Raw genomic sequence first — 20,781 nt, 5'->3', positions numbered from 1 at the left:
CCAGGGGTTCCTCTAGTAATTTCTAAAGGGATCCCTCCAGAAATTTCTCCAGGGATTCTTCCAGGAATTTCACCAGGGATTCCTCCAGGAATTTCTCCAGGGATCCTCCAGGAATTTTTAGATAAATAATAAAAATCCTCCAGGAATTTCTCCAGGGATTCCTCCAGTATTTCTCCAGGAATTCCTCCAGGAATTTCGTCAGGGATTCCGCCAGGAATTTTATCAGTGGTTTCTCCAGTAATTTCTCCAGGGGTTCCTCCAGTAATTTACCCAGAGTTTTCTCCTGAAATTTCTCCAGGGATTCCTTCAGGAATTCCTCTAGGGATTTCTACAAGAATTCCTCAAGGTATCCCCTCAGAGATTCCCCCAAGAATGCCTCCAGGGATTTCTCCAGAAATTCCTCTAAGTATCCCTCCAGGAATTCCGCCAGGAGTTCTTCTAGATTCATCCAGGTAGTCCCCATGGGACTCCTTCAGGATTTTCTCCAGGGATTCCGCCAAAAAAATTTCCAGGGATACTTCCAGGAGTTCTTCCAGGAATTTCTCCATGGATTCCTAAAGGAATTTGCCCTGGATTCGTACTGGGCGGCATTTCTCCAGGGAATCGTCAGGGATTTCTCCAGGAATTCCTCCAGGGATTCCTTCAGGGATTCCTCCAAAAATTTCTCAAGGGATTCCTCCAGGAATTTCCCCAGGGATTCCTCCAGTAATATCTCCAGGGATTTATCCAGAGATTTCTCCAGGAATTCCCCTAGGAATGCCTTCAGGTACATCTCAAAGCACTACTCCAGGAATTCCGCCCGGGAATCCTCCAGAAATATCTGCACGCATTCCTTTAGAAATTTTCCAGGTCTTTCTCCAGAAATTCCTCCAAGGATTCCTACAGGAATTCCTCTAAAAATACCTCAAGGGATTTCCCTAGGAATTCCTCCAGGAATTCCTTCAGAAATTCCTCCACGAATTTCTACAGCAATTTTTCCAGGGATTCCTCAAAAATTCCTCTGAGGATTCCTTCAGGAATTTCTTTAGGGTTCCTCCAGGAATTTCTCCAGGAAATCCTCCAGGATTATCTCACGGGATTCGTTCATTCATCGAGAATTTCATTAGGGATTTCTACAGAAATTTCTTCAGGGATTTCTTGGATTCTCTAGGATTTTTTCCAGGGATTCCTCCAGGAATTTTTCCAGAAGTTCCTCCATGAATTCCTCCTGGAGTTCCATCAGAAATTGCTCCAGGAATTCCATCAGGAATTCCTCCAGGAATACTTCCAGGAATTCCTCTAGGGATTTCCCTGGGGATTCCTCCAAGAATTTCTCCAAGTATCCCTTACGGATTCCTCCTGAAATATTTCCACGCATTCCTTTAGAAATTTCTCCAGTGTTCATCCAGGGATTCCTCCAGAAATACCTCCAGATATTCCTGCAGGGATAACTCCAGGGATCCCTCCTGGAATTCCTCCAGAGCTTCCTCCAAGATTTCTACAGGAATTTCTAAAGAAATACCTCCAGTGATTTTCCAAGGAATTCCTCCAGGAATTCCTCCAGAAATTCCTCCAGGAATTTCTACAGCAATTTTTCCAGGGATTCCTCAAGAAATCCTCCAGGGATTCCTCCAGGAATTTCTCAAGGGTTCCTCCAGGAATTCCTCCAGGATTGTCTCACGGGATTCCTCCAGGAATTTCTTTAGGGATTTTTCCGGAAATTTCTATAGGGGATCCTCCAGGATTTTTTTCACGGATTCCTCAAGGAATTTCTTCAGGGATTCCTGCAAGAATTTCTCCAGAAATTCCTCCAGGGATTCCTTTAGGAATTCTACCAGGAATTCCTTTTGGAATTACCCGAATTACTCCAAGAATTTCTCCAGGTTTTCTCCCAGGGATTCCTCCAAGAATTCCTCCAGGAATTTCTCACGGGAATTCTTCAGATTTTTTTTTTCAAGGATTCCTTCAGGAATTTCTCCAAGGATTGCTCCAGGTATCCTCCCAGGGATTCCTCCAAGAATTCCTCCAGGAATTTCTCACGGGAATTCTTCAGATTTTTTTAGGGATTCCTCCAGGAATTTCTCCAAGGTATTCCTTCAGGGATTTCTCCAGAAATTCCTCTGAGAATTCTTCCTGGGATTCTACCAAGAACTTATCTAGATTCCTCCAGGTATTGCCCAAGGGACTTTTTCAGGAATTCCTCTAAAACTGCTTCCAGAGATTGCTACAGAAATTTCTCCATGGGTTCCTTAGGCTACTTCCAGGGATTCCGACAGGAATTTCTCCAGGGGTTCCTCCAGTTTTTTTCCAGGGATTCCTTCAGGAATTCCTCCGGGAATTCCTCTAGGGATTCCTCGAGGAATTCTCACAGAAATTCCTCAAGGTATCCCCCAGGGATTTCCCCAAGAATTCCTCCAGGGATTTCTCTAGAAATTCCTCTAAGTATCCCTGCAGGGATTCCGCCAGGAGTTCTTCTAGATCAGGGTGTCTACTCAATTATGAAAATGAAATTTCCTGATATTTCCAGGATTTTTCCAGGTTTTTGAAAATAATTCTAGGTTCAAGAAACTTTAACAAATCGACTAAACTAAACATGTTTTCTGATTTCTAGAAATTCGTGGAAACGCAACTTTTTTGGAAATTTATAGTTCCAGCTATAATGACATTTAAGGAGAACATTCCACCAGTATTTAGGACGTAAGTACGAGATGATTTTCTGATGGAATTCTTAATACAATCCTGGAGATGTTTTAGAAGAATTTTCTGGATAATTAAATGAAAATTTTGTTTATGAATCTCTGAAGGAATTTAGCGAAGAAAACAACAAGAAATTACACTATATTTTTATAAAAGTTAAGCTTGACTGTTCCAGCAGAAAATTTTCCGAATAGTTCCTGAGCAAACTTTTTTAAATACTGTCAGAAATTCAAAAAAAAAATGCAGCTAACGCTTTTATACAAGTCCTCCAAAAAATCCTTCAAGCAGAGCTTCAGTAATTGCGCACAAAGACCTTCGTTGCTTTCGCAAAAGAATCGCTCAAGTATGTTTTTTTCCATGAATTTCGCTAGATTCTTTTTTCCTGCGATTCCTCCTTTTGTGAAAATTGCTAGCAACAGTGTGTATATGAAAGTATATAAAGTATATGAACAAATATTTTTACAGGTGGACTATTTTCAGAATTAATAGAAAAAAATGTTGTAATTCAATAGTTTTGGTTGTCAATAGTTTCGATCTTGAAACAAGTAATTGGCATCTAGAATAAACTAATAAGTTGGCAACCATGTTCTAAAACTATTGCATTATGTCCAGCGAAAATAGTTTCTCTCGAGTTCGTTAGAATATGTGGAGCTCAGAAGCAACTCTGGGAAAGAAAGAGTTGAACATTCTTGCAAACATTGTTTAGAATCATTTATAAATTGTTCTAAAAACGTTTCAGAAATTGTCAGAAAAATATTTAAAAAAATCTTCCAGAAGTCATCTAGTGAATTTCGCTAGAAATACTAACATCGAATCCGCCAAGAGTTCCAACAGATCAATAATATTCTGCGGGAGTTTCAGGAACTCCGCTCAAAATGTATGTTGAAGTTCCTTCAGGTATTTTCTACAGGCGATTGCGAATTAGGCAAACTTCAATAAATTCTGCAATTTAAGTCACTTAGCCAATATTTAACGCTGAAATAGATTGAAAGATTTGAGAATTCCAAATCCTAACAATAAATGCTTGTCGACTCAGTTTTCCGAAATAGGTAAAACATAAAATAGGAGATTACTGTGGAAAAAGTACAAATTAGTTTAAACGTCAAGGGTAATGAATATCTGATGAATAATATTTAACGAGCGGGTAGGTAGTAGCGGCGCAGCCGAAATTTTTATTCGCTTTGAGACATTTCTAACTGAATTTTTTTATTAAAATGATAAACACAGAAATTCCCTGATTGTCACCAGAATTCCCTGAGAATTCCAGGGTTTTTCCAGGTCGAGTAAAATTCCCTGATAATTCCAGGTTTTCCCAGGTAGTAGACACCCAGTTCTTCTAGATTCATCCAGGTTCCCCATTGAATTCCGTCAGGAATTTCTCCAGGGATTCCGCAAAAAAAAATCCTTCAGGAATTCCTCCAGAAATTTCTCCAGGGATACCTCCAGGAATATCTCCAAGAATTTTTCCAAGGATTCCTTCAGAAATTTCCCCTAGATTCATCCAGGGCTACCTCCAGGCATTTCTCTAGGGAAGCCTCCAGGGATTCCTCCAGGAATTCATCCAGAAATTTCTCAAGGGATTTCTCCAGGAATTTTTCTCAAAGATTCCTCCAGTAATATCTTCAGGGATACCTCCAAGGATTTCCCCAGAAATTCTTCCAGGGATTTCTCCAGAGATTTCCCCAGGAATTCCCCTAGGAATCCCTTCAGGTATTTCCCAAGGGACTATTCCAGGTATTTCTCCAGGAATTTCTCCAGAAATATCTCCACGAATTCCTTTAGAAATTTTCCCAGGACATCCTCCAGGAATTCCTCCAGAAATTCCTCCAAGAATTTCTACAGCAATTTTTTCAGGGATTCCTCAAGAAATTCCTCTGAGGATTCCTCCAGGAATTTCTTAAGGTTTCCTCCAGGATTATCTTACGGGATTCCTCCAGGAATTTCTCCAGGAACTCCTCCAGTAATATCTCCAGTAATTTCTCAGGGAATTCCTTCAGGAATTCATCTAGGGATTCCTCGAGGGATTCCTACCAGAATTCCTCCAGGTATCCCCCAGGGATTCCTCCGAGAATTCCTCCAGGGATTCCTCCAAGAATTCCTCCAAGGATTTCATCAGAAATTCATCTAAGTATTCCTCCAGGGATTCCGCCAGAAATTCATCTAGATTCCTCCAGGTATTGCCCAAGAGACACCTTCAGGAATTTCTCCAGGAATTCCTCCAAAAATTCCTCTAGAGATTGCTCCAGAAATTTCTCCATGCGTACCTCCAGGAATTCCTCCTGGGATTTCTCCAGGAAATTATCCAGGGAATCCTCAAGGAATATCCCCTGAATTCATCCAGGGCTACCTCAAGGAACTCCTCCAGGGATTCCTCCAGGAATTCCTTCAGGGATCCCTCCAGGGATTCCTTCAGGGATTCCTCCAGGAATTCATCCAGTAATTTCTTCTGGGATTCCTCCAGGGATTCCTCCAAGAATTCTTCTAGGAATTCCTCAAGGTATTTCCCAAGGGACTCCATCAAGAATTTCTCCAGGGATTCCTCCAGAAATTTCTCCACGCATTCCTTTAGAAATTTTTCCAGGGTTCCTCCAATATTTTTCCAAAGATTCTTTCAGGAATTCCTCCAGGAATATCTTCCCAGTCAACACACGATCGCATATGATGTTGAATAAGATGCAAAAAAAGAGGTTCCTCCAGAAATTTCTCACGGGATTCCTCCAGGAATTTCTCCAGGAATCTCTCCAGGAATTTCTCTAGGAATTTCTCCAGAGATTTCTTAAGGGTTTCCCCTAAGAGTTCCTCCAGGTCTTACTTCAAGAATTTCTCCAGGAAATCCTCCAAAAATATCTCCAGGGATTGTTCCAGAAACTCCTCCAGGGCTTCCTTCAAGAAATCCTTCAAGGATTCCTTCAGGAATTCCTTTAAAAATACCTCCTCTATGAAAGATTCATCGATTCCGTGGATACATTCTGGAAAATCAGAAGTAATTTCTTTGGATGTTTATGTACAATTTATTTGTAATACATGCGTCTATTCCTTTTAAGAATATCTTCGGTAATTCAATTTGGGGAACTTTTTTGCATATTAGAAAACTCGTTTCTACCAATTTCTGCGAAAATTGTTTCTTAAATTCATTCTACTTTTTTTTGCAAATTTTTTTAGCAGATCATTTGGTTATTATTTCAGCAACGTTGTTGTGAATTGCTTCAGTAATATATTTTTTATTCCTGGTAATTTGTTAGAAAATTTGTTCAATAATTTATTTTTTTCATTCATTAGAAAATTTGGCGTTTTTTTTTGGTAATTTCTATAAGCAATTACAAGGTAAATTTATTCAGCAATAAATTTATTTTTTAAGTTTTTTTTAAGAATTTCGATGGGATTACTTATTTTATCAATTTGTTCGTCAATTTCTTTGGAAATTCCTTCGGATAGTTCTTTATAGATCCTGTTGACAATTGCTTGGGAAAATTATTTGTGAAATTTTTCAGTGATGTACTTTAAATTCTAAAGCTTTCAACAATTTCTTCGAGAATCCCTAAGGCATTTACAAACGGGAAATTCTTCGGCAATTTATATACCTAGAATTTAATTTGGAAAATTATTTAAAACTCTCTGTGAACTTTCATGGTAATTTCTGTATGGGTTATGTGTAATGAGTAATAAGTACGGGTAATTTCTTTCGAGATTCCTTTGGGAATCTTCTCGGCAATTGCTTCAAAAATTTCTTCGGCAATTGATAAGGAATTCCTTTGGCAATTGTTTCGAGACTTCCTTTGGTTTGGTTTGGCCTTAAATAATTTTTATAAAAAAAATCCTACACCAATCACGTTGACACTTCTTTCAGCAATTTCTTTGAACATTGACTCGTTTTATGGAATGTTTTGCGCATTTTATTGAAAAGTTTCTCCAACAATTGCTTTGGTGACGGATTCCATTCGATAAAAACCATTTGTAATTCTCATGGTAATACTTTTTATACTGTTTTGAAAATTTCTTTGTATTTTTATTACAGAATTCATTAAATCAACTCTCTGCTAATTCATTCGTAGAACACTTCCTACAAATTCGTAGGAAAAAAATTGAACAATTTCTCTAGAAAACCTTTGGGAATTTAGTTATGTGGTTAGTTATAAATATTTGGCCGAAAGAGACGAACCAGCCATGGTCTGAAAGTCTCTTTAATAAAGACAAATCAATCAATCAATCAAATATTTGGCCGAAAAATGATTTGGGAAATACCAACGGCCATTAATTCCAACGTTAATTTAGCAACTCCTTTAGAAATTCCTCTAACAATTTCTTTCGAAATATCTTTGGCAATTTTTAATAGAATTCATTCAACAATTAGTTATATTTGGCTTAGGATTAGGATATTTGGCTATTCCATCTTTAGTTTTATAAACTAATTATTTATAAATTCTAAAAATTACGTATAAATTTCGGGTGGAATTACAAAATAAGGTACACCGGAGCAAGTTGAAATGGGTGGGGCAAGATGAAACACGAAGTTTTAAAATAGATTTCAATACAATTTGGAAATTTTTCCTTCACCATAAGATTGTTTGAATCAAAAACTTTGTGTTATGGCATTCAAGCTGTTTACCATAATTGAATAACATCATGTTAACCCGCTGTTTCATCTTGCCCCATCCGTTTCAACTTGTCCCGGTGTACCTTAAGTTAAGGGTTAAAATCTTTTTTTAAGAAACGAGGAGTTGCTTCATGAACATCTAAAGAAATTCCTGCAGGGATTCCTCCAGGAAGCCTTCTGGAATTCCACTAGGGATTCTTTCAGAAATTACAGGAGTTCTTTCAGGAATCCAGTTCCAGGAATTCCTCCACAAATTCCCAGAGGAACTCCTGCAGGGATTTCTCCAAGAATTCATGTAGGGAATCCTTAAGCAATTTCTCCAGAAAATCATCCAGGGATTTCTTCAGGAATTTCCCCAGGGATTTCATCAGAAATATCTCCATAGATTTCTTGAGGAATTCCTCCAGTAAATTCCTAAAGGAATTCATCAAGGAAATCTTCAGGTATTCCTTCAGAAATTCCTTTAGGGATTCCTTCAGGAATTCTTACAGGGATTCCTTCGAATCACTCCCGGAATTTCACCGTGAATTTATCCACAAATTTCTCCAGGAGTTTTACAGGAAATTTTTCAGATATTCCTTCGCGAATTCCTCCACGGATTCCAGATTCAGAAAATTCTTCAGGAATAAATACTATTCGGGAATTCCTCCAGGGATTCCAGATGCAGGAAAATCTTCAATTCCTCCAGGAATTCATCTGGGATTCCTTCAGTAACTTCTCCCTGGATTTCTTCAGGAATTAGTCCAGGGATTCCTCTAGGAATTAGTCCATGGTTTCCTATAGGAATTCCTCCAGGAATTGCTCCGGGAATTCTTTCAGGAATTCCGCTATTGTCACAAAGATTCTAAAAAAAATAATTTCCTGGTAGCACCAGAAATCCTCAACATATATTCCAAGAATCAGCTATTGTCACGAAGATTCAAAAAAAAATATTTGTGTTAACCCAGTTGGCATCAGAAATCCTTATAATATATTTGAAAAGTCAGCTATTATCACAAATAGTCTAAAAAAAATCTGTAAATGTCCAGTTGCCATCAGAAATCCTTATTATATTTAAAAAACATTTTTTTTTTAATTTTTTTGTATTTGTGAATTTTAACTTCTAATTCTTCACACATTAAAAAAAATAAAAAAAACAGCTTTTGCCACAAATATTCTAAAAAAAATCTGTGAATACCCAGTTGGCATCAGAAATCCTTATAATATATTTAAAAACTCAGCTATTATCACAAAAATTCTAAAAACAATCTGTCAATGTCCAGTTTCCATCGGAAATCCAGAAGAAATTCACAGAATAAATCTGTGAAAGTTGACAGCAATCCTTTTTGTTTCCCAAAAATCAACTATTGTCACAAAGATTCTAAAAAAATCTGTGAATTCCATGTCAGCATCAGAAATCCTCAAAATATGTTCCGGGAATCAGTTATTGTCACAAAGATTCTAAAAAAAGTCTGTAAATTTCCTGGCGGCACCAGAAATCCTCAAAATATATCCCAAGAATCAGCTATTGTCACAAAAATTCTAAAATAAAATTGTTGGCCTCAGAAATTTTTATTATATATTTATTAAGTGTGCTATTATCACAAATATTATAAAAACATCTGTGAATATTCGGTTGCCATCAGGAATCTTTATTATTTATATATAAGGAATCAGCTATTATCACAGAGATTCTAAAAAATCTGTGAATGCCCAGTTGGCATCAGAAATCCTTATTATTTTTTCCAACAATCAGCGATTGTCACAAATATTCTGAAAAAAATCTGTGATTTCCATGTCAGCACCAGAAATCCTCAAAATATATTCTAAGAATCAGCTATTATCACAAATATTCTGAGTGTAGAATTAGCAACTAGTTAAAATACACAAAAATACACAAAAATAAAAACCAAAAAAAAAAAACAAATATTCTAAAAAAGTATGTGAATTTTCAGTTGCCTTCAGAAATCCTTATAATATATATGAGGAATCAGCTATTGTCACAAAGATTCTAAAAAAAATCACTGAATGCCCAGTTGGCATCAGAAATCCTTTTATTGTATTTTCCAAAAATCAGCTATTGTCACAAAGATTCTATAAAAAAAATCAGAAATCCTTATAATATGTTCAAAAATATCAGCGTTGTCACAAAGATTCTAAAAATCTGTGTTTACCCAGTTGGCATCAGAATAAATCTGTGAATGTCCATTTGCCATCAGAAATCCTTATAATATATTTAAAAAAAAATCAGTTATTGTCACAAGATTCAAAAAGAAATCTGTGAAACCACGGATGGCATCAAAAATCCCCATAATATATTGAAAAATCAGCTATTGTCACAAAGATTCTAAGAAAATCTGTGAATGCCCAGTTGGCATCAGAAATCCTTATAATTTATTTAAGGAATCAGCTATTGTCACAAACATTCAAAATAAAAAATCTGTGAATTTCCTGTCAGCACCAGAAATCCTCAAAATATAATCCAAGAATCAGCTATTGTCACAAAGAATCTAGAATAAACCTGTGAAAGTTTTCATCAGAAATCCTTTCATTTTCATAAAAATCAACTAATGTCACAAAGATTCTAAAAAAATCTGTGAATTCCATGTGAGCACCAGAAATCTTCAAAATATATTGCAAGAATCAGCTATTGTCACAAATATTCTAAAAAAAATCTGTGAATGTCCAGTTTGCATCAGAAATCCTTATTCTATTTTCCAAAAATCAGCGATTGTCACAAAGATTCTGAAAAAATCTGTGAATTCCATATCAGCACCAGAAATCCTCAAAATATATTCCGAGAGTCAGTTGTTGTAACAAAGATTCTAAAAAAATCTGTGAATTTCCTGGCAGCACCAGAAATCCTCAAAATATAATCCAAGAATCAGCTATTACCACAAAAAATCTAGAATAAATCTGTGAAAGTTCACATCAGAAATCCTTTTATTTTCCCAAAAATCAACTAATGTCACAAAGATTCTAAAAAAATCTGTGAGTTCCATGTGAGTACCAGAAATCCTCAAAAAATATTCCGGGAATCTGCAATTGTCACAAATATTCTAAAAAAATCTGTGAATGTCCAGTTGGCATCCTCCTCTCCTCTTCTTGGCGTAACGTCCTCACTGGGACAAAGCCTGCTACTCAGATACTCTATGCCCAAGGAAGTTAAGGAAATTTCCTTTACGAAAAGATCCTGGACCGACCGGGAATCGAACCCATCACCCTCAGCATGGTCATGCTGAATACCCATGCGTTTACCGCCTCGGCTATATGGGCCCAGTTGGCATCACAAATCCTTATAATATATTTAAGGAATCAGCTATTGTCACAAACATTCAGAAAAAATTGTGGATTTCCTGTCAGCACCAGAAATTCTCAAAATATATTCAACTATTGTCACAAAGATTCTAAAAAAATCTGTGAATGCCCATTTGGCATCAGAAATCCTTATTATATATTCAAAAAATCAGCTTTTGTCACAAAGATTCTAAAAAAAATCTGTGAATCCCCGGTTGGCATCAGAAATCCCCATAATATTCACAAAAAAATCAGCTATTGTCTCCAAGATTCCAAGAAAATCTGTGAATGTCCAGTTGGCATCAGAAATTCTTATAATATATTCATATTGTATAATATAAATCCTTATAATATATTTATAAATTGAATTTCCTGTCAGCACCAGAAATTTTCAAAATATATTACGAAAATCAGCTATTGTCACAAAGATTCTTATATAAATCTGTGAATGTCCAGTTGGCATCAGAAATCCTTATTATATGTTCAAAAAATCAGCCATTGTCACAAAGATTCTAAAAAAAATCTGTGAATTTCCTGGCAGTACCAGAAATCCTCAAAATATATTTCAAGAATCAGCTATTGTCACAAAGAATCTAGGATAAATCTGAGAAAGTTGGCATCAGAAATCCTTTTATTTTCCCAAAAATCAACTATTGTCACAAAGATTCTAAAAAAATCTGTGAATGTCCAGTTGCCATCAGAAATCCTTATAATAGATTAAAAATAAATCAGCTATTGTCACAAACATTAAAAAAAAATCTGTGAATTTCCTGTCAGCACCAGAAATTCTCAAAATATATTCCAAGAATCAGCTACTGTCACAAAGATTCTAAAAAAAATCTGTGGATGCCCCGATGGCATCAGAAATCAGAAATCAAAAAATCAGCTGTTGTCACAAAAATTCTAAAAAAAATTGTTGGCATCAGAAATCCTTATGATATATTTAAAAAGTCAGCTATTATCACAAATATTCTAAAAAAAATCTGTGAATGTCCGGTTGCCATCCGAAATCCTTATAATATATACAGGGTGTTAGGTTCATGAGTGCAAACTTTTTAAAGGGTGACAGGAGACCATAAATAATGACAAAAATTGTTCTACGCGTATGGTCAAATCTCAACCGTTACGTAGTTATTGAACTTCCCATGTTTTTGACTCTCATTGCCTTAACTGGCTATAACTTGAAAATGGTCAAACTTATCGCAATTTTTTGACCCTTATTCGAAAGAATATTGAATTTTCTATCAAGTGGCATCTTTGAATCTATTGGTTTAGTTAAATAACTAAGTTTTCTAGAGCAAAATAGCTAAAAATAGTGTGTTTTAATTTGTTTTAGTCAATTATCTTTGTAACATGCGTAATAAATTAAAATTCTTTCTTTGGCAAAGTTATGGCCCCTGTTCAACTCTACAATCCGTTCTTTGACATCAAACTTTTAGCTCTTATCGTTTTCTTGCAATTTCGATTTAAATGTGCGGCACAGTGCGCAAAAAAGTGCTTACCTTGACAGTTGCAAATTTTTGACCTGATATGCGATGTTTAAATCGAAATTGCAAGAAAACGATAAGAGATAGACGGTTGATGTCAAACAACGAATTGTAGAGTGGAACAGCAGCCACAACTTTGCCAAAGAAAGAATTTTAATTTATTATGCATGTTTCAAAGATAATTGACAAAAACAAATTAAAACACACTATTTTGAGCTAATTTGCCCTAGAAAACTTAGTTATTTAACTAAACCAATTGATTCAAAGATGCCATTTGATAGAAAATTCAATATTCTTTCGAATAAGGGTCAAAAAATTGCGATAAGTTTGACCATTTCCAAGTTATAGCCAGCTAAGGCAATGAGAGTCAAAAACATGGGAAGTTCAATAACTACGTTACGGTTGAGATTTGACCATATGCGTAGAACAATTTTTTTCAGCATTTATGGTCCTCTATCACCCTTTAAAAAGTTTGCACTCAGGAACCTAACACCCTGTATAAGGAACCAGCTATTGTCACGAAGATTTTGAAAAAATCTGTGAATGTCCAGTTGGCATCAGAAATCCATTTATTATATTTTCCAAAAACCAGCTATTGTCACAAAGATTGTAAAACAAATTCTGTAAATTTCCTGTCAGCAGAAATCAGCAAGTCTTCATACCCACAAACTTCCGTTGGATGCTGAGGAAATGCTGCCAATCCCAAATGACGAGTTAGCGTGAAATTCGTCCATAGTAAATCTATACTTAAACTATCGTCTTTCATTTTATTAATAAAATAAAGTTCACATAGAAGAACGGAAAAAAACAAGGTAAAACTCACCGTATATTTCGATTCAGCTTGCTCTCCGTGTTCGCTACTGACAGCGACACTCAAGAAGCCCCCACGCTTAGGGCCGGATGGTATGCTGTGACCGGAAATGTCATGCTCAACAGAACTATGCCGGATGGGGGACGATGGGGTCGCCGAAAGGGATTTACATGCTCCGCCCCCAGGACCAGCGCCGGGCGACGTACAGAGAAGCGAGCTCAAGCCCCTCACCACTAGATAGCTCGCCGGAACGAACACCTGTTTGTGTACTCTGCTGGACTGAACATTTAACTTCCACTCGCGTTTCACTTACTAGCGTGCGCAACTTTTTCTTTCTTCTCGCTTTCAATTTCTCTACCATTTTGCGTTTCACTTCTATACTTCTGTATACTCTGCTGACGACAGATTTCACTTGCACTTCTTGCACAATAATCAAGCGGATGACTCGCCGAAGTTAAAAGCAGATTTGAAACACTTCTGCTTCGGAAATACCGACAATCCAACACCGTCCAATTCGGAGGACATTTTCGACGAATTCAACTTACAAGACACGACACTACTGAGCCCGAATATCACAGAAACTACATTTTCCCCGACGATTTCCATTTTTTCCCGACGACCGACGACCGAGCGGCAACCAAACGTAAACAGAACTAAACATTTCGAACCGCGAACAGGGGATGCTTTTGCTCACACACACATAAGCGCTGCTCTTACTGTAAGAAAACTGTTTTACCTTTCCATACAGTATTCGTATGCGTGCATCATCAACCACGGGATATTCGAGTTCGGCGATCGAGTAGTTCACACGTATCGCGATACTGTTTTTGCGACTTATGTATGGGTTTTCCGGCCATGAGCGTTTGTGCGCCAACGGATAGGCACGTTTTGCGCTTATTGCATGCGCATTTCGTGCACAGATCGTCATGAGCTAAACGTGCACGGATCCTAGTTTTGGGTGTATATATGGCTCGAATCTCCGGGCCTCCTATCAAAAAGTCATTTTTGAAGTGAACATATAGCCTTTCCAGTACACTTAGTGTACGAGAAAGGCAAAAATAGAGCAAAAGTGTCTTTGGCAACATTTTTCTGCATGATATTATCTACAACTTTGTCGATAAAAAAATATTTATCAAAATATCGCACCTTGCCAAAAATTCTTTAACAAATCCGATGAGTTTTAAATATTTTTCTGATTTAATGCTTTATTATTTTTATCCCCCCCTCGACCAGCCAAAGAAAGGTGGGACAAAAAGTGAAATAAATATTTGTAACGGCCTAAAGAAGAAAATATAAACATGTTAAGCATGTAGATACAGCAAAACTACTCGCATGTGTTCTAGAAATATCAGGTTTTAATCGACCTGCAATAAATTAATCACTAAATCTTATTTTAGATGGTGTGAAAATTATAATTTGAATGCACAAAAAACGGAGGACGCAACTTTTTTTGTGTAAAATCAAGTATAATTTTAATTTCGAATGTTTCTTTCCTGAAACTACGTTTTAGACAAATGGACTATATTCATCATTTATTAAAAGTTCAAAAAAGTTCGCATATTCAAAATATTGAGGGTGTTCATTCTGCCCCGGGTGTCCATATTGCCCCGCCTACCCCTACCTTACCAATAATATATTGAATCCAATAGATAATGATGATTCTAATTAAAAAATGTCAATTTGAAAATATGTGTTTTTTTTTGTGAAAATTGCATTTTTTTAGCTTTACTCAACTTTGATACACAATATCATTGTAACTATATCAGCTAGAAATCTGAAATTCTGGATTTCCCTTAGTTTATATGTTTGGTATTGATAGAAATTTTCAGAACAAGCAATGGGGATAGTCACTGATTTTTGTTCGCCTGATATCCTATAGTGCTATCGTGTTTTTCGCGATTTTAACCACTCACAGTGGGAAAAATTGACCCAAAAAACGGATCTTTTAACGCCGCTGGTTTCGGTACGTGAAGTTGATCATTTCTGACGTAAAAAATTACGAGAAATCGATTAGTGCTAAATTCATTCACCGTACGGCACGGGAAGTGGTCCATTTTGCCCCATTTTGCCCTTTTTTTTACAAAAAGAGAATCAAAATGTACTTTCAAACAACTAACACGACTGTAGATCGTTGAAAATAGCTGCATGTGTAATTAGAGGTCAATAGAAATCATAAACATATTTTGCCCCATATGCCCCAACAACTGCTGGAAATTGTGAATTTTACATAAACATGAATGGATTTTTAATGTTAATTATTTGAATTTGTTTTTTTTTTTTCGCATAAACAAAAAGCGCTAGATCTGTTATCACCAGAATCATCTTCAGTAGTTGTACAATTTGCCTCATTTTGCCCTATTAGGCCGTTACAAATATTTATTTCACTTTTTGTCCCACCACTCTTTGGCTGGTCGAGGGGGGGGGGATAAAAATAATAAAACATTTATTCTAAAAAATATTAAAAACTCATCGGATTTGTTAAAGAATTTTTGGCAAGACCCGATATTTTAATAAATATTTTTTATCTGCCCCCTCAAAATGCAAAATCCAGCCAAAAATTTTTGAAGGGGGGGAGACAAAAAGTCAAAATTAAATTTGTATCAGCCTTATCATAGAAAAATGAGATTTGAAATGTATTTATAAGAAACAGATACTGTTTTGGAAAGTTGACATTAGTTCTAGTTGCAATTGGAAGCTAACAATTATCATGCGCATATATTAAATATATTTTCCCTATTTTACCCTACATTCCCCTAAAATTGCTGGATGATACCATTTTTTATATTGTTTCGTAATGCCACTTGTTGCAATACATGAAGTCCTGGATCATTTTTACCCTTCTTACACCCATAAGAAGGGTATAAATATCGCTCGAAAAACCGACTTTCGATCCGAGGCCCGGAGGGCCGAGTCTCATATACCAATGAACTCAGTTCGACGAACTGAGCAAATGTCTGTATGTGTGTGTGTGTATGTGTGTATGTGTGTATGTGTGTGTGTGTGTATGTGCTTTACAAAAAAAAGTCACGCACGTTTCTCAGCCGTCTGTCAACCGATTTGAGTTCTCTTGGAAGCAAATGAAAGCTACTACATCCTAGTAGAACGCTATTGAATTTTTTTTCGATTGGGCGTTTGGTTACCGAGATATCTCTCGAAGAGTACTTCAAGAGTCATAATAAATATTTCGGCCGTTTGTCAATCGATTTGTATTCTCTTGGCACCAAATGAAAGCTACAGCATCCTAGTAGATCGCCCAGAAATTTTATTTCGATTTGTTATTTGGTTACCGAGATATCTTTCGAAGAGTACTTTGAAGTAATATAGATTAGCTTTTTGAGAGATTTTTGACATTTAGCATGTTGATGAATATCTCAGCCGTCTGTCAACCGATTTGAGTTCTCTTGGCAGCAAATGAAAGCTACAACATCGTAGTAGAACGCTCTGAAATTTTATTTCGATTGGACATTTGGTTACCGAGATATCTTTCGAAGAGTACTTAGAAGTTATACAACTAAACTTTTTGAGACTTTTAACAAAGTGTATTATACTAAATATCTCAGCCGTGTGTCAATCGATTTTTGTTCTCTTGGCACCAAATGAAAACTACAACATCCTAGTCGATTGCTCAGAAACTTTATTAGGATTAGACATTTGGTTACAGAGATATCTTTCGAAGTGTACTTAGGATTTATTCAACTAAACTTTTTGAGATTTTTGACCAAGTGTATCATAATAAATATCTCAACCATCTGTCAACCGATTTCGGTTCTCCTGGCACCGAATGAAAGCTATAACATCCTAGTAGAACCCTATACAATTTTATTAGGAGTGGACATTTGGTTTTCGAGATATCTTTCAAAGAGTACTTGTGAGTAATACAGGTTAACCTTTTGAGAGATTTTTGACCAAGTGTATCACAATAAATATCTCAGCCGTCTGTCAACCGATTTGCACCAAATGAAAGCTACAGTATCCTTGTAAAAGGCTCTGAAATTTTATTTGGATTGGACATTTGGTTACTGAGATATCTTTCGAAGAGTATTTCAATAAATTCCTTTTTTATTATTATATTCGTTTGTTATCTTGCATGAGCTTTTGACCAGTCTATGGGAAATTATTGTTCAATCAATAATGCTGACCTCATATAAAGTGTATACTAGCAGGTTATTGTTTTCAATAAAATTATAAATAACAAATTACAAATAAACAGGAATTCTATGAAAACTAACAATATGTTAAATGAAAGCTTTGAATTTATGTATTGTGGGAAAAATGCAAGAACTGGACAGCCAAAATAACTAGCTAATTCCAAAACTTATTAGCATAGTAGATATATCATTTTTGTCCTTTTTACACCATAACCATGAATATCAAGTACTTCGGAGCTAATTTATTCGACTGATTAAGAGATATTAGACAAAGTCTATCTCGCTGATTTGCTTATCCATTTGTTAATCGATTCAAGATCTTTTGGCAGTTAACAAAAGATACAATATTCCAGAATATGTAAACCAATTTTTTTTTTTAATTTCATTCAAGATTCTAGAAGGTGTCTGGCATTTCTGGTAGTTTAGTCCATGGTCCATGATGCTATTTTGGAAACCAATCCACTAGATGCCAAATCCACAATATTTTCTAGAACTTTTGGTCCATCACACAAAATAAATATGTTAAATACAAATAATACAACAATAGTTTTAATAAGTGTAAGAAGGGTTCTGTTCACCATAGGTGGATTAAATCGGGTTTTTATATATGCAAATACGCTTTATCGATTAGCTTTAGAATCATTCACGGGAGGGTACAAATAGCTGTCCATTTTACCCCAATTTGCCCTGATATGTTGTCGCCTCATGAATGTATTGATTTCCCACATTTGCTTATGTCCGAATTGATGGACTTTTGGTACCGAAACCAATGTAATCAAAAGGACTATTAAGAATTATGACTTTGGTCTTTAATCTTAATCTAAATTGGTGGCAAATATGCACACAACTAATTAAATTAGGCATCTTAGGTATATATACATAATTTGGTGCATTAAGACGCCCTATTTAATCAGTTTAGCGCATATTTGACATATTTTATAAAATGCTTATGATGCCCTTAATTCCCCATCAAAAACTGAAATTATAGAAACAGTCATATATATGTCTTTTGATAACAGTACCAATGCTAATAAGAGAAATTAATTTATTCATTATATGACAAAAAATCAAGGCAAATTAATGTATTCATTAACGAGCCTGGATTAAACAAAGAGGAGAAACGTCAAAATTGGAACAGCCGATCTAGTGTCATCCCCAAAGTTCAAATCGAGCAGGAGACCTGTCAAAACGACAAGGATTCTCCACTTTGCTTTACTCGAGACACTTTAGTATTCTTTACATGATAAAAATAAGGGCTAATTGGGGTGAGATGGACAGCAATTCATACCATTCCGATAATGATCCTAGTATTAATCGATAACCCGCATTTGTATATATCAAAAATGATCGAGGACTTCATGTTTTGCATCCAACAAAACCATACAAAATATGTTAATGTTTAGCAGTTTTAGGGGAATGTAGGGTAAAATAGGGAAAATATATTTTATATATATGCATGATAACTGCTAGCTTCCAATTTCACCTAAAGCTAATTTCAACGATCTATAGCAGTATTTGTTTTTCATAACTACATTTGTAATCTATTTTTTTCATGAAAATTGGGCAAAATGGGACAAATCGGACAACTCCCGAAGATGATTCTGGTGATAATAGATCTGGCGCTTTTTGTTTATGTCAAACAAATCACTTCAAATCAGTAACATTCAAAATCCATTCATAGGCCGGAACAAATCTCATTTTCTTCTTTTGTCACTTTGTTCGTTGACTCGTCAAGGGAGGGGGGGGGGGGGATAATAAATAATAAATGTTTTTGATGAAAAATTACCCAAACAATTAGGCAAAATCGTAAAACTCATAGGATTTGTTAAGAAATTTTCTCAACAACTCTAATTTCAGTTCAAAATTTTCAAATTTTTGAATAATTTTTTTGTGTCCCCCCTTAAAATGTGGAATTCCGACCAAAATTTTCCGAGGGGGGGGGATGACATTAGAGAAAATCGAAATTTGTGTCAGCCAATTAGGAAAACAAAAGTGAATATCCACAAGTTGTTGGGGCATATGGGGCAAAGTAAGCTTTTAAAAGGATCTTTCATATATGTTTATGATTTTTATTGACCTCTAATTACACCTGCAGCTATTTTCAACAATTTACAGTCGTGTTAGTTGTTTGAAAGTACATTTTGATTCTCTTTTTGTATAAAAAAGGGCAAAATGGGGCAAAATGGACCACTTCCCGTGCCGTGCGGTGAATGAATTTAGTACCAATCGATTTCTCGTAATTTTTTACGTCAGAAATGGTCAACTTCACGTACCGAAACCAGCGGCGTTAAAAGATCCGTTTTTTGGGTCGATTTTCCAACAGTGCACTGTGCGTCGGCCTACTGGATTGGATCCGAGCCCGCGGTTGGAAAGGGGTCCCCAGTACGATCCAGGGCAGGTGGAGGCTCCACTGTCAGCATCTCCTTCTGGTGCTAGCTGATAGAGCCTGAGCCTTAAGCATGTCAAGTCTCGTTGCACGCAAGTATCAGTTATTGATGCTTGCAGAACAATTGGGCCCGGGCGTGGTTGAACCTGCCCCCCATTTATGTAAACAATGTTCATCAATGCCTCTTTTCAACTAATCGATTCAACCACAGCTTACATCATCGATTTAGTCCCAGATTAAGTTGAAGGATTTCACTGAGGAACTTTTGAAGAACTCTGCAGCATATGTGTCCCACTCTTTGATAGCCTTCACCAACGGAGGTGATAGTTGCTCATCAGAATTTGTTCCTCTCTTCCATCTAATAACACACATTTTTGCACTTCCAACAGCTACGCCAAAACATCGCGTCTTATGCCCAGAACCAACGTCCAAGCCTCGCAGGAGCTCTCTTCTTAAAATAGCGCTCCGTACATGTCGCGTAAGGGTACCAACCAGGCAAAGAGCAGCCAATTCCTTCCGCCACGTAGCTAGAACGTCCACCAAAACTCTCCAGACAGGAAGGGTTGGGGTAGGACAACAAAAATTTAATTATCTCTCCGGAGTCGTTTGTTTAATCGAAATTACTGCTGCTACACCGACCAACTTGGTATAAAACGGTGGCAGAGCACCCAAAGGACTGTCGAGCCAGATTCGTCGTCCTGTGTGTGTGTGCGAGCTGCTGCTATAATTTGCTGTGACATCATTTTCACTTTCCCTTTTTTTGGGAGGGGAGGGCGTAAAGTTTGAATGCTAACTGCTTCGGCTCTCGCCTTCGAGTTGAATTCGACAGTGCTGTTATCCCGGATGAATGTGAATAAAAACAAAGTACAGGTCGGACTCGATTATCCGGAGTCAGGTTCTGGCACTTCCCACATTAATATCTCGCAAACGGGATGATGTAAGAAGCTGAAATTTTGACTGATCACTAATCAAGGTTGGTTTAACAAAATGTCAAAATTCCAGCTTTGTAGAGCATTTTGCTCTCCAGATATATATTTGAAAAGCATCAGAACCTCACTCCGGGTAATCGAGTCCGACCTATGGGATACTGACAAATCGAGTAAAAGGTGATAAACAGTAACATTTCATCACCCTAGTTTATAAGTGAGTAGAATCTTCAGAAAGAATGTGAGATCTTGACTCGAAAACGTCAAAAAGGACAGTCGAAATAGTCATCAAAGCGATAGGCTTGACGAAAGACTTTGCACAAACGGTCATGCTGCAGCCTGAAACCTGGCAGACCTACCTCTTGGCACAAGCCGAAATGTCCGCCCATCGAAGAACGAAGGTTCGGTGATCGCAAGGTGGGAGCAGTACTTCGACGAACACCTGAATTGCGCCAGTCAAAACTTGACCATCGCTAG

Source organism: Aedes albopictus, chromosome 1, assembly GCF_035046485.1.
Source record: "Aedes albopictus strain Foshan chromosome 1, AalbF5, whole genome shotgun sequence".
In the NCBI taxonomy this organism is placed as follows: domain Eukaryota; kingdom Metazoa; phylum Arthropoda; class Insecta; order Diptera; family Culicidae; genus Aedes; species Aedes albopictus.
This window is presented reverse-complemented; position numbering follows the sequence as displayed.